This window comes from Sinohyriopsis cumingii, unplaced genomic scaffold (assembly GCF_028554795.1).
Source record: "Sinohyriopsis cumingii isolate HCF-2022 unplaced genomic scaffold, ASM2855479v2 utg003568l, whole genome shotgun sequence".
In the NCBI taxonomy this organism is placed as follows: domain Eukaryota; kingdom Metazoa; phylum Mollusca; class Bivalvia; order Unionida; family Unionidae; genus Sinohyriopsis; species Sinohyriopsis cumingii.
Genome location: NW_028316532.1, coordinates 132,667 through 146,788, shown reverse-complemented (window position 1 = coordinate 146,788; position 14,122 = coordinate 132,667). Strand labels below are relative to the sequence as shown.

Below are 14,122 nucleotides of genomic sequence, written 5' to 3'. Positions count from 1 at the left end.
TGCAATATCCTATTTCAATCTGAAAAAGACGAGTCGAATGAAAATTTGTCAGTACATTTTTGACCCCCACATTTATTATTTGACCCCCACTTTTGACACCAAGGTTTTTTTTGTACCCTCAATTTTACACTCCTGGGGATACACTGCTGATACCCTTTATATGTCTGAAACAATTGTTTTAATTCATTTTGACGGCATTAGGACGTAGGTGAAGATATGAAGCCTTTTTGGACATTTAACACAGGGACCATGAAAATGGTGACTTGAGTAAAAGGTCGCAATTGAGTCGGTCATTTTGCCAACACATGCATCACCCTTTGTTCACTATGCTTTGCTTGATATCACATCAACTGCCATAGTTTTGGGCTGCAACATTACACATTCAAACAGGTGAACCTCCCATACATGAAGATTTTCCTTCCAAGATAAGGAGTATTTCCAGTCCCTCCTGTTGAAATCTCCAACTTCTGCAAATTATTAAAAAAATTAAATTCTTTTCCAGATTTATTATCACATCTTGTTTCCAATATTTACAATAAGACTCCCTGGAATTCTTTCACCTCAAACTGGCTAAAGCAGGGCAAGACAATTTACCTGCTAATTTCAAAAACAGAATAAAACAATAAACATCCTTTTTATTCTGCTGATAGTGTTGGTGTGGCTTCTGTGTTTGAAGATTGCAGAGATGGATGATAAACACCACTGACCTAGTTGTTGCTGTTGTTGTTGTAGGGTTTAACGCCATTTTTCAGCACACGATAGGCTATACACAGTGGCCAGTATTAATGGTGGAGGAAGTACCCAGGAAAACCCCCGAAAAGAACCACAGACCCACGAGAAGTTACTGGAAAGCTTTCTCACATACCAACATAGGCCGAACCCGCGACTCAAACCAACGCAGACTGAGGTGAGATGGCAGTGATCCGTAACGGTGAGCTCTTTAGACCACTAGACCACTCAAGGCCCCTCCAAAATAAAGGAAATTAAAAGTTCTTTAACTATATATAAGACATACAAGGTCTTTTTAAAAGCCAGTATAACCAGAGAGGAAAGCCGGGGAAATTCTTTTTCTTCCAAATTCTAACCTATGCAAAATACAAAACTGTACAGCGCCACCTTTAACCCTAACCCTGTTCTTAACAGCACTGCTATAAGAACCTTGTCGCAAAAAAAAGACAAATGCCACCTACTTCTTTAGCTATGATCACTTGAAAAATAAAGGCTGCTTAAACAACAACGCAAAAAAGTAAAAGTTTGGGTATCAAATGGTTTTCCTGACTTTTATGGGTCATGCCAGCCATTTGTTAAAGACTGTAAATCAGAGTAATGTACATGCTACTATCAGCCATGTTAGTGCAGAAGTCTTGTGAATACCATTTCAGATAACCTTTCTTTTCTGAAAGGGAACAGTCATGGACTAATAGGTTGTATTTTGTTATAGTGATTACAACTCACACACCAAGTCATCATCAGCTTGCCACAATACACCCTTTGTTTATGGCGTTGATTCATTTACATCATCTGCAGACATGCCAACCCTGAATTAAAGGTTCGGTATTCGAAACATGCAGCAACAATGAACATTATATTATGTTCAACTGAAAAGTGCAGACCTGCCAACCCCAACGAGTCCGTCTCAGTAAGGCAATTGATTTTTTCACCGTATGTTTGTCCAATTTTCAGCAAGGTGTAACAAAATATCATAAACTGCTACTGTAAAGCCTGAAAACATAATTAAAGTTCAGTATTCAAAACATGCAGCGACAATAGACATTATGTTTAACTGAAAAGTATGTAAAGTACTCTTAGACTTTATTTACCACTACTAGAGTTGCACAAACTTTATTTCCAAACCAATGCGGCTCAATGGAGTGTTGCTATCTCTTAACTTTATGTAATTCTTGGAAATTCTTTTTCCGTTTCACACGACGACGGCAATCATATCTACTGCCATGAGATGTATTCAAATTGATTGGTGATGTCCAATAAACATGTCCCCCTTCCTGCTTTAATTCACAATAAATGTAATTGTGTCCCTTCCTGCTTTAATTCACAAGAATCTTTATATTCCTTTTTATTCTTCTGTGTTGACTGTTAACACTTTCAAGAGGCTTACTTTCCTTCTGATCTTAAGAATGCATTGCTTGCTAGATGCCATTTTTATATATATACAAAAATATAATCAAAAGTTTGATGAGGCAGGCACTTCACATGAAAAAATAGATGCAGTTTAAAGCTTATGAGGTGCTGCTGTAAAGTCAGTCTGGTTCGCTGGCTAATTCCATTAATCCTAATATGTAACCCGGATCCAAATCGAACATGGATGAACCAATTATCCGAATTTTTTTGACAAGGATCATTTCTCTGTAGTTTTTCCTTTTATGCTGTTAAGTCCATATTTTAAGTGTAATTTTCATAAGACTTGTGGCAAAATCATAAGGGTTGGCAGGTCTGCATCTATGAATTAAGTCTTAACTGTCATCTCTAAATATGTTTCTCTTAATTACGACGTTTGATTTCATCCATTGGAATATATATGCATAAAAAGTGAACACCATCGGAAAATTTAATCGTGAGCATGGTGAGTTTGTTGCCACATCTCAGTGACACCGGGTTGTGAATACATTTTTTAAATATTTTTTACAAATTTAATTTCTAGTAATTTTCAAAAGATAATCATTGAATAGTCCATGATTCAGCAGTGGTTGATCACATTGATGTCAACAGTCTGCTAATCACTAAAACATACAAAATATACATGACTCGATGCTAAACTTGGGCTTGTATGACAATCGTACATTACCTTTAGTTTCATTCAACTATGGACTTTATTGACTGTAAATTATTGACATCATAACACAATTTTAAGACCTGTATCAGAAAACACTGACCGATTTCCATAAAAATATATATATATATATATGCACACTGTTGTAGTTGTCATTAAAGTCGTTCACTCATAATATTCACGCCATGTTTTCACGTTTCAATGGTCTATATTTCAGCCAACTGAAAAGCTATGAAAACCAGGAATGCAGAAATCGGGTTAAGTTGAAATATTATTCTCTAATGAAACAAATATAAAAATATATTATACCTATTGGAACTGTAAGCAATGTTTCGTTTCGTTCAAGAAACATATCTCCCACATGAACCTACTTAGACATACTTCGGCATACCTTGACTACCATCGCATTGCAACAAATTCAGATGCATGTCATTGTCAACAGAACATGAAAATACATCCATTTGCTAGTGTCATATTTTCATTCCACCAGGATAAAGACTGCACAATAAGTATATTAACTACACATAGATTAGTGGAAGAGTGTCGATACTGGGTGCCAAGTGTGCTAGATACTCCTGAAACTTTGCTCATTCTGATGTTGGTTAACACGCTATACAAGGCCGTTATTTTGGTAGTAAGACATGGCACTAGAACAAACAAAATATGTGCCAGGTCTTACATTGTAGGACTAGGGTATTCCATATTGAAATGTTCAAACTGTCTCGTTTTCTCTTAAGTAGACCAGATATCTAGCTTCGATGACCAATAGTGGGCAATACAAGAAGCAAATTATAAACTTCGTTTAGTGTGGCTATTAAAAATCAACAAGGCACTTAAATGGTACATGGATAAGAGGTCTGGAAAGTCTTCACGATTGTTGAAATTTGTTTTAAATGTTTAGGACAATTTAGATAGGCAAGACTGTGAGTTTGTTACCTTATGTTTATTGGGGGTAGGTGATGGTGTTTTAATTCGTTTCCATCTTTCAACTGACACAATCAAGTGCCTGTGTACAATATCTCATACAACAGTGCCTACTCAAAACTTAGACCAACTTCCGGTAGCATGGGAGAATATAGGCAACAGCTACAAATATATGTACACACTGAGTTCGTCCATGTTATACCTGTATTGACTGTCAAATAATCAAACTAACATGTAATATTGAAATGCAATTCTGCAGTCGGTAAAATAATCATTGTATATGCTGCTAAGTGTTCTAGAAATTTGGAACGGGTATCGTAAACATCTAGAACATGGCGTGAGAGCACTGAATTCTGGGTATACTATTCCCCGCGTAATTTATGGCATCTCCAAAAACCCGATACGGGATGAAAAATTAGAAAGTGAACACCATTGGAAAATTTAATCGTGAGCATGATGAGTTTGTTGCCACATCTCAGTGACATCGGATTGTGAATACATTTTTTAAATATTTTTTACAAATTTAATTTCTAGTAATTTTCAAAAGATGATCACTGAATAGTCCATGATTCAGCAGTGGTTGATCACATTGATGTCAACAGTCTGCTAATCACTAAAACATAAAAAATATACATGACTCGATGCTAAACTCGGACTTGTATGACAATCGTACATTACCTTTAGTTTCATTCAACTATGGACTTTACTGACTGTAAATTATTGACATCATAACACAATTTTAAGGACTGTATCAGAAAACGCTGACCTATTTCCATAGAAATGAGAATCGTGCTGTACAGCCTTTAAAAAAACAAAACAAAAACAAAAAAACAAAACAGTACGTATATGACCAAGACAATATTGTTTGTTCTAATTTTTACAAATTCTTCTTAATAATACTTTTTTTGTTAATTTTTATACATTTCATCTCAAATATGCATTTTCTGAATTAATGTTAGAAAAAATATACTCCCCATTTGAAAGATTTTGAAAGATCGGCGATTAATCGGCGATTTCTAATATTCATTATTAAAAGAATCTAAATCGTGGTGATATTATTTAATATTTGTGCAACCTGACATTAAAAGTGTTTTTCACGACATAATAATAATAATAATAATTTGGAACATTAAGACAATAACAATATTATTATTATTATTATCATTATTATTATTATTATTATTATTATTGAAAGTTGTGTAATAATAAAATATAACAATAATAATGTTGTGATTGTTTCACTAAACTGGCGTAAATTAAGCACAAAGTAAGAAGTTAAGGCATGCCAGTAGTGAAAGGGGTCACCCTACGTAAGTAGTGAAGGGGGGCACTTTACGGTCAATGGGAATTAGCATTACAAGACCCCTTGGGCAAGATTACCGTCAAGGGAAAATTAACATGGAGAAAAATCGTGGGTAAGATTACCGTCAAGGGAAATTAACATGGAGAAAGAAAAATCGTGGGGCACTTTAGCGTCAAAGGAAATTAAACAAGGTGGGCCTTTATAGCGTCAAGGGCTTTTACTAAAGTGGGCCTTTATAGCGTCAAGGGAAATTGAACATGGGATTTTTATATATTTTTATATATTTTTTTAAAAAAGGGGTAGGCAATTCAAAGACTATCTCTTTTCGAGAAATATGGCTGGCCCTGAAAAGGGCCTTTGGGTTTATGTTAATGTATTCATAAACATAAATGGCACCGCATTGGTCTTCTTCTTCTCCTTAGGCTGCGTCTTACTGTTGGTCCGTACATCAGCACTCTTTTCAGGCATCCTTGTCTTTCGACGTAGATCCTACGTATCCACAGGCTGGTGTTTGTCCTGTGGACAACGGTCCACTTCGATCGGACATACATGAGCAAGTCTGTCCGAAACATCATGGAAGACACAAGGGTGGATGACTCAACTGTAGTCCACATCTTGAAGCGACGAGAACAGGTGAATCAATGCATTGAACGGCGCTTATTTATAGGGACAGGAAGGATTGAAACGGATTGAGTTCATTCACCAATCCGAACACGCGTTACAGAATTCAGTCAGCCCGCATCCAATCCGAAGAGAGCAGTCTGTGACGTCACGTAGTCAATATAGATTCGCTAGCGCTTGTGTGCAGTCAATCTATGCGACAGTGATTCAACATGACGGAAACTCAGAAAACGATCCATTGGGGTGCACCAGCAGGGGAGACTGCCCAAGGGAACTCGGACTTACTTTCAGAAGAAGTGAATTGGGATTTTGTGGATTTTCTCTCCTCGCAAGAATTTGTTCCGGAACCTTCGTTACCTTCTTCATTACCGCAAGTGGAGAATTTTAGACAGAGACAGAAAGAAGAATTGGAGAAATTTATGCAACGACAAAAGGAAGCGGAACAAGCTTTTCTCCTACAGCAACAGCAACAAGAAGAAGAGGTAAGAAAAAAACAACAGCAGCAACAGCAAGAAGAAGTAGCAGCAAAGAAACAAGAGGGTGAAAATCAAACGGCCACGGTACTGTTGGACATTTTAGCGGAGTTAAGAAGTCTGAAACAAATGTATCAGACTTCTTTATCACGACCGAAGAGAATACGACCTTCCCGAGCTAAACACGTCAACCCTGTGACTAAGCCTACCGTACCACCCTTAGTGATTTCAACCCAATCATTATCATCATCAACATTACGCAGTCCAGAAGTAGGCCTTGGCCGTGGCAAAGGCATAAGGCAGTTAAAGTTGATTGCTTAAACTCACCCCTTCACCATGAAGAAAAAAAGGCCCTTTTCAGGGCCACCCACATTTCTCGAAAAGAAATACAATTTCAATTTGCCAATAACTCAAAAAACCCCACCCATTTTACCCTTATAGTACGTGTCTGTGTATGAGTGCGTGAGTGTACGTTCTTATTTTAAAATCATAACTCAAAGACACTTACCTTATATCATTCATTTATTCTTTTCTCCATTTTTTACAATTCAATTCACAATTCACAACACAACACTTTAATTAAAAGTTCATTGACTTCTTCTTTCTCCTTGTTTAGTCTCTCTGTTTTTTGAATTTCTTCACCGTCTTTTCCTCATTTTCTTCCCTTCTTCTTTTCTTCTTCTCCTGTTTCTTTGCCTCTTGTAAATAGAATTGTCTTTTTTCTTCCTCTTCTTCCTCTAAAGAATCCCTCTCTTCTTTCGAAGAATCCCTCTCTTCTTCTGAAGAATCCTTTTTTTCTTCTGACTCCTCTTGTTTCTTTTTTGGGCAATCTGGAGACCAATGTCCTTTTTCTTTACAATAATAACAGGTATCTTGACTTTTGTCTTTTTTAGTCCCTGTTTTTGTTCTTTTTTCACGGTCTGGACACTCTGAAGACCAATGCCCTTTCTTCTGACAGATATAGCAAGTATCTTGACTTTTATCTCTAAAGGAAGGAGAGTAGTCCGTAGGCTGGTCTGAAGAGAATTTTCTAAAGACCCCTCGCAAAGCTCTGACGAAACGTTCCATCTGGTTAGTCTCTTCCATCGTTGTGCTCGGCTTGAGAGTGAAATGAATAGTGAAAGGACAAGACACACACCCTTTTATATACGCTGGTCTGCCATGACTATAAAGTAGTTTATGGTGTTTGAACTTGAGTCATTTGACTTTTTGCTTTCAAGATGAAACGATCCCATTCATTCGAGAAGAAAGAAGAAGAAGAAAGAAGTAAGAGGCAGAAACGTGATCTATCGCCTCGTACCAGGGCTGAAATCTTGGCACAAATTCATGCCAGTGATTTTGAAGAGGACATGAGTGAACCAGAATCCGAACCCTCTAAACCAAGTTCACCACCCTTAGTCAACCCTGAAAAGTACTATTCCATTCGAGAGACGGAAAAGCGCTCCTCTAGAAAATTTAGAACCACGGCCTACAAATACACGGTGAAGTTTAAAGATTTCAAGGCTGAAGTGCCGTTAGAGAAAGCAGAAGTGTTCATCACTGGGGTGTGGGATTCTTTGCTCACTTCACTCAAGCAACAATGTCAACCCAAAGAAGACGATCGCTTGAGACTTTCCATACAACACGACGGTTTGAAATCCCCTGTTTGGATCGAGTTTAGCACCCCGGCAGAATTGACTGCTTCCAAAGTCATGGACAAGATTCAACACGTGCAACAATCTAATGACCAGTTTGACATCACCGATGGTAAAGCCACACTGGATATGACCCACGTCTCTCCTCCTCAAGGGACTGGACGCAAAAAGATGTTATTGGTGGACGACCTTCGCAACACCAAAAAGAGTCTCGTCCGAATTCGCAACCCTCATGACCAGATGTGTTTAGCCCGTGCCATCGTGGTGGGACGAACCTATGCCAACAAGAACGACACGGTAGAATGGAAAAGAACCTGGAACACTATTCAACAATCGGACCGAGCCAAACAACGAAACGAAGCAGAACTCCTGTTGCAACAAGCTGGCCTGTCCAAAGACACACCCTGTGGCATTCCTGAGATGCAAAAATTGCAAGATGTCCTAGCTCCACGATACACCTTGAAAGTGCACCCTCAAGAAGTGCGCGGACCTCTATTGTTTCGAGGGCAAGACTTTAAGGACGGAAAATACATTCACGTCTATTATCACGATGACCATTTCGATACGATTACCACTATCACTGGATTCCTGGGATACAGTTATTACTGTGAGAAATGTGACCATGGTTATAACAATCGAGAGCAACACAAGCATTGTGGATGGAAATGCACAGGATGTTTGGCCTCTTCACCCTGTCTGAGCGAAGAACCAGTGCCTTGTTCAACTTGTCTGCGCACGTTTGTCAGCCCTACCTGTTACCAACAACATCTGAAGACGCAAGGTTCACAGAAGAAATGTGCTTGTCAACTGCTGAGATTGTGCTCTACGTGTGAACAAGTCATACGTACCAATAATACCAAGGCACACGTATGTTCAGGAAAGAAAAAATGTCACATTTGTCACCACATCGTGGACTTGGAACACCAATGTTACGTGCAAAAATACCAACCCCCACCAGAGAAAGAGGACGGTCACAAGAAGAAAGGCAATTTCATCTTTTTCGATTTCGAATGCATGCAAGAGACCGGCATTCACATCCCTAATTTCTGCGTGGCTCATCGAGCGTGCGAGAAGTGCATTCAAGAACCTATCTTCAGTCATTGCCCTCACTGCAGCAAGATTCCTGGAGGGCGTGAAAAAATCTTTCGGGGACCGAACACGTTAGCCGATTTTGCCCAATGGGTCTTAGACCCCATCGACAAGACGTGGAGCCAAGAGGACATCGAACGTTACGGAGATTGTCATCGTCATGCCACGGTGATGGCTCACAATTTCTCCGGATACGATGGACAGTTTCTTTTGAGGTACTATACGGAACAAGGCACCGAGCGTCCTAAAGTGACTTTGAACGGAGCCAAAATCATTTTCATGCAAGTGGGACAAGTGCAGTTTAAAGATTCGATGAGCTATTTGGCCATGCCTTTGAGTCGAATGCCTAAAACGTTTGGAATGACAGAAATGGCTAAAGGGTACTTTCCACACTTTTTCAATACGGAAGCCAATCAACACGCCGTTCTACCCCATTTGCCTGAGGCTCACTATTACGACCCCGACAACATGCGTACCGAACAACGAGAAGCTTTCTACGCTTGGTACCAGGCTCACGCCTCGGACCCTTTCGACTTTCAGGAAGAAATGCTAAAGTATTGTCGTTCCGACGTGGACATTTTACGGCGTTGCTGTGGAAAATTTCGAGAACTGTTCATGGAACACGGAGGGGTCGATCCTTTGAAAGAAGCTTGCACCATTGCCAAAGCGTGTTCCTTAGTGTATCGACAACGATTCATGCCTGAAAACACCGTGGCTGTCATCAGCCCTCAAACGACCCACTATGTCAAACGTCAATACTCGGTGAAAGCCCTACGCTGGTTACATTACTTGTGCGACAAGGAAGACAAGTGGATTCAGCATGCCCGCAACGGAGGGGGCGAAAAGACCATCGGAACGTATTCGGTCGATGGCTGGGACTTAGAAAACCCCAAGATCGTGTACGAGTTTAACGGTTGCTTATTTCACGGATGTCCCGTCTGTTACCCTGACCGTGGCACTAAAAATCAGTTTTTACAACGAACCATGGAAGACTTGTACCAGGACACTTGTCAGCGACGCCTAAAGTTAGAACAGCAAGGATACCAAGTGGTGGAAATGTGGGAACACGAGTACGATCACCGTATGAAAACCGATCCCGAGTTTAAACGCCTCGTGGAAAGTTACCAGTTCATGGACCCGCTGAACCCGAGGGATAGTTTGTACGGAGGAAGGACCAATGCCACCTGTTTGCTGTACCAAGCCGACGAAGAGAAAGGAGAAGAAATCAAATACTTGGACGTGTGTTCGCTGTATCCCTACGTGTGCAAATATTGTCGCTTTCCTGTAGGCCACCCGCAATTGCTGACGGAACACATCGACCTGAAAAACATTCGACAATACGAAGGCTTGATCAAGTGTAAAGTTTTGCCTCCCACGAACCTATACCATCCCGTCTTACCTCACCATTGTCAAGGCAAACTGATGTTTCCCTTGTGCCGTACTTGTGCCGAAACGTGCAACCAAGACCAACCTTGTCAGCACACCCAAGAAGAACGGGCCTTGACGGGAACCTGGGTCAGCGTGGAATTGTTTAAAGCTCTGGACATGGGATACCAACTGTTAGAAGTGTACGAAATTTGCCACTTTCCCAAGACACAACAATACCGCAAGGGTGACCCCACGCAGAAAGGCATTTTCGCAGACTACGTGGATGCCTTTTTGAAACTGAAGCAAGAAGCCAGTGGCTATCCTTCCTGGTGTCACACTCCCGAAGACCAAATACAATTCAAAGAGAAATACTACGAACAAGAAGGCATCACTTTAGACCACATCGAGAAAAACGAAGGCAGGCGATCGTTTGCCAAAGTGATGTTAAATTGCTTGTGGGGTAAAATGGCACAACGACCGTGTTTACCCAAGACGGAATATTTGACAGAACCTTCCCGCTACTTCCAGATGATTCACGACAAAACCAAATACATGAAACACGTGGACGTCGTTCGAGAGAATTTGATCTTGGTCAATTACGAAGAAGATCTGGACTTTGTACAAGACGACCCTTTTGGAAATGTCATCATTGCGGCTTACGTGACAGCCCATGCTCGCTTAAAATTGTACGAAGCTTTAGAACTGTTAGAAGAACGTGTCCTGTACTTTGACACGGACAGTTGCATTTACATCCATCACCCGATTCAACATCACCCTAACATCGAAGGAGACCGTTTAGGAGCCTGGACAGACGAGCATCCCGACGACAAGATTCTAAGTTTCGTCAGTGGCGGTCCCAAAAATTACGGCTACGAATACCGTGACAAACAAGGAGAAGTGCACACGACGTGCAAAGTGAAAGGACTGACTCTGAATTATCGTACCAGTCGAGTGGTCAACTTTGGGGTATTGAAAGAAGCCTTGCAATCGGGAGAGGATGGAAACTTTAAAGTGACCACTCACCAACCGAACAAGATTGTACGTTTACCCACTCACCACATCGTCAGTCGACCTTTGGAAAAAGTTTATCAAATCGTGTACCAGAAGCGAGTTCGACTTCCCAATCATTTCACCTTACCGTATGGACACGTTGGTATAAAACATTGGTTGTAAGAGGATAGCCACTCACCAGAAAGATGACTTCACCACAGCAAGAATCGAGTGAGAAACCCGATGAGAACTCCAAGTTCAAACCCTACCATTTTTCAGTCTTCTTACCTGACTATTGTGATTGTGCCCGTCGATTGGACACGTTTCAGAAATGGCCTGCGGATAGGGAAGGATTACCTTCTTCGCATGTTTTAGCTAGAACAGGATTTGTCTACTTGGGACCTGAGTCAGGATTGGGATACGAGGTACAGTGTTTCGCTTGTGGACTGAAGTTACGAATGGATCTATGTATCTATAAAGATTCAGCTATTCTGGAACATACTCGATGGTCTCCGCACTGCCCTTACCTTTATATGGCCTTTCCACCCATTACACTACGGTACAATGTTGACGGTACCTTAGAGACGGTACCTTCCGAAACAAGACATAAAAAACGTAAAAAAGGAAAGATGTACAAGCTGGAGACTGCATTGCGACTAGTATAAAAAGGGGGCTATGGTCAAGATCGATAGTTCATTGTGACTACCAAGACCGAGCGAACAAGATGAATACTTTGAAAAAGACATCGTTCCAGTTTGGGGATTGTAAAAAAGTTGTATCTTCCTCTAGTGTGACTAATATTGGATGGATAAGACCCATGCATTGCGACGGAAAATGTCCGGAAGGAAACTGCGATTGTCCATGTGGTTACCATTGTAATTGCGTAACGGAGTTTGCAGACGAGTGCGATTGTGAGCCTTGCGATGGATACGATGCTGTACCTTGTGACCTGAGCGATGCCGTAAAGCATCATGGGAACTTTGTTCTCACTGCCCCTATCATGGAAAGTGATGCTGTGCGTGTCAAACCTGAGGGATGCGAAAGCGATGCCGCTCGTCCTCTTAGACATTTTACCGGGTTTAAAGGGGAATGTCGACCTTCACGTTTACCTCCCTACGGATGTCATCCAGCCCTGAGCAAACTCCTACCCATGTCACTCAACCCTCATCGAAACGAACCTGTGAAAGACGAATATTCGTTTCCTGTGCGTTTGTCGGAATACTGCGACTTTGAAAATCGTCTTCAATCGTTCAAAGGAAAATGGCCTAAGTATCTGGGAGGACCGACCCCCGAAGAATTAGCCAGAGCCGGATTTTTCTACTTGGGTGAAGGAGATAAAGTCAGGTGCTTCAGTTGCGATGTGACACTTCACCACTGGGAACCGCAAGATTCGGCCTACGTAGAACATGCTCGATGGTCACCGAATTGTCATTACTTACCCTTAGTGGGACCGAGACATTGAAGTAACTTCTTACCATAATAATCTGTTCATGAATACTTTACAAGAGAACATTCGTGCTTTGCCTGTGGAGTTGAGAGAACGCATTTACCGAGAGCTGGTCAAAATACAAGTGAAACGTAAAGAACAATTGCATCCGTTACGTCACCGGTGTTTGAACCACTGGTACCTGAAGGCTATACAAGGATTGATTCAATTGAAAGTGTTCCATCGGACAGACATTGATCAACGATCCTCTAGTTTTAAAAAGGATTGGTTTGGTATGGACGATTCTAGTTACATCATTGTAAACGTACTGCATCGAATTCCAGAGGAAGAGTTAACGAATTACCAACATCTTGAACACAATGTCAACTTAGTGAAAGAGGAAACTTCTGAACGAATTGTAATGTGTAGATTAGTGACTCAACGATTTAAATTTGACACTGAAGTGAAACCATGTTTGTGCAAAGAGTACATTTCTTGTGTCAGACCAAAGAGGATTTAGTATGACCTATTCATGGATACTTTGCTAGAGAACATTCGTGCTTTGCCTGTGGAGTTGAGAGAACGCATTTACCGAGAGCTGGTGAAAATACAAGTCAAACGTAAAGAACAATTGCATCCGTTACGTCACCAGATCTTTAACCACTGGTACCTGAATGGTATAAGAGAACTGATTCGTCAGAAATTGTTTCAGTGGTCAGACCTTGTTCAACACTTTGAGTTATTGAATGATCGAAATGTTCATTATTTTGGTTACTTCGAGATTCACCTACAGCAATACATTGAGGAAGACAAGTTAAAGGATTATCAACATATTTTACGTGGAATCTACTTAGAGGAAGAGGAAACTTCTAAACGAACTCTGAAGTTTCGGTTACAGTATGCAAGATTTAGATTCCCTACTGGAGAACGAAGATCTCTGGCTAGAAAGTACGTGTATTGTTTCCGAAACAAAGAGACTATAAAAACAGGCAGCCATGCCACGACTTATGTCACATGTCATCCAACAGATTCCGTGGAAGGAACTCAATGACCATATTCAAACCGTGGATCATTACCATCGATTATTACAAGAACTGTATCCATTCAATTTGGGACGACAAGTGGTGTGTGTCTTAGTGACTTGTTTTTTGGGATTTCGTTTACCAGCCGATTCTTTGTGGACTCTTTACGATCAGTACTTACCACCTCCATGGCCTTAAATGGTCACGAAAAACTCCTTTTGCTCAAAGCCTTGCGTTTTCATCTGGATACTTCTCGACCTCTACGGGAAAAAAAGATTCGTCAACTTTTAGCTACCCAAGACGTGTATGACGATGTGTGTGTAGCTTGTGACTTACACCCTCATTGGACAGATGTTCGTGACTGGAAAAAGGGGGGTTTTGAGGCTTGGACCCAAGAAGTGGCCCAGTATGCACAAGAGTTGTTCAAGGAAAAAAGTTACTTTTCAACCTGTGTTAGTGACGGTGCCAGAAGAACCCGTCACCG

At 40.8% G+C, this 14,122-nt stretch overlaps 1 protein-coding gene across 1 annotated transcript in view; it reads right to left on the bottom strand.

The window, feature by feature from the left end:
- LOC149769595 (uncharacterized) overlaps positions 1-4,046 on the bottom strand; it is a 137,227-nt gene extending 133,181 nt beyond the window's left edge. Inside the window, exon 1 of the mRNA XM_089949829.1 lies at positions 3,725-4,046. The gene's annotated coding sequence lies outside the window, so the exon portion shown is untranslated. The remainder of the gene's footprint in view (positions 1-3,724) is intronic.
- Between the last annotated feature and the right edge of the window lie 10,076 nt (positions 4,047-14,122).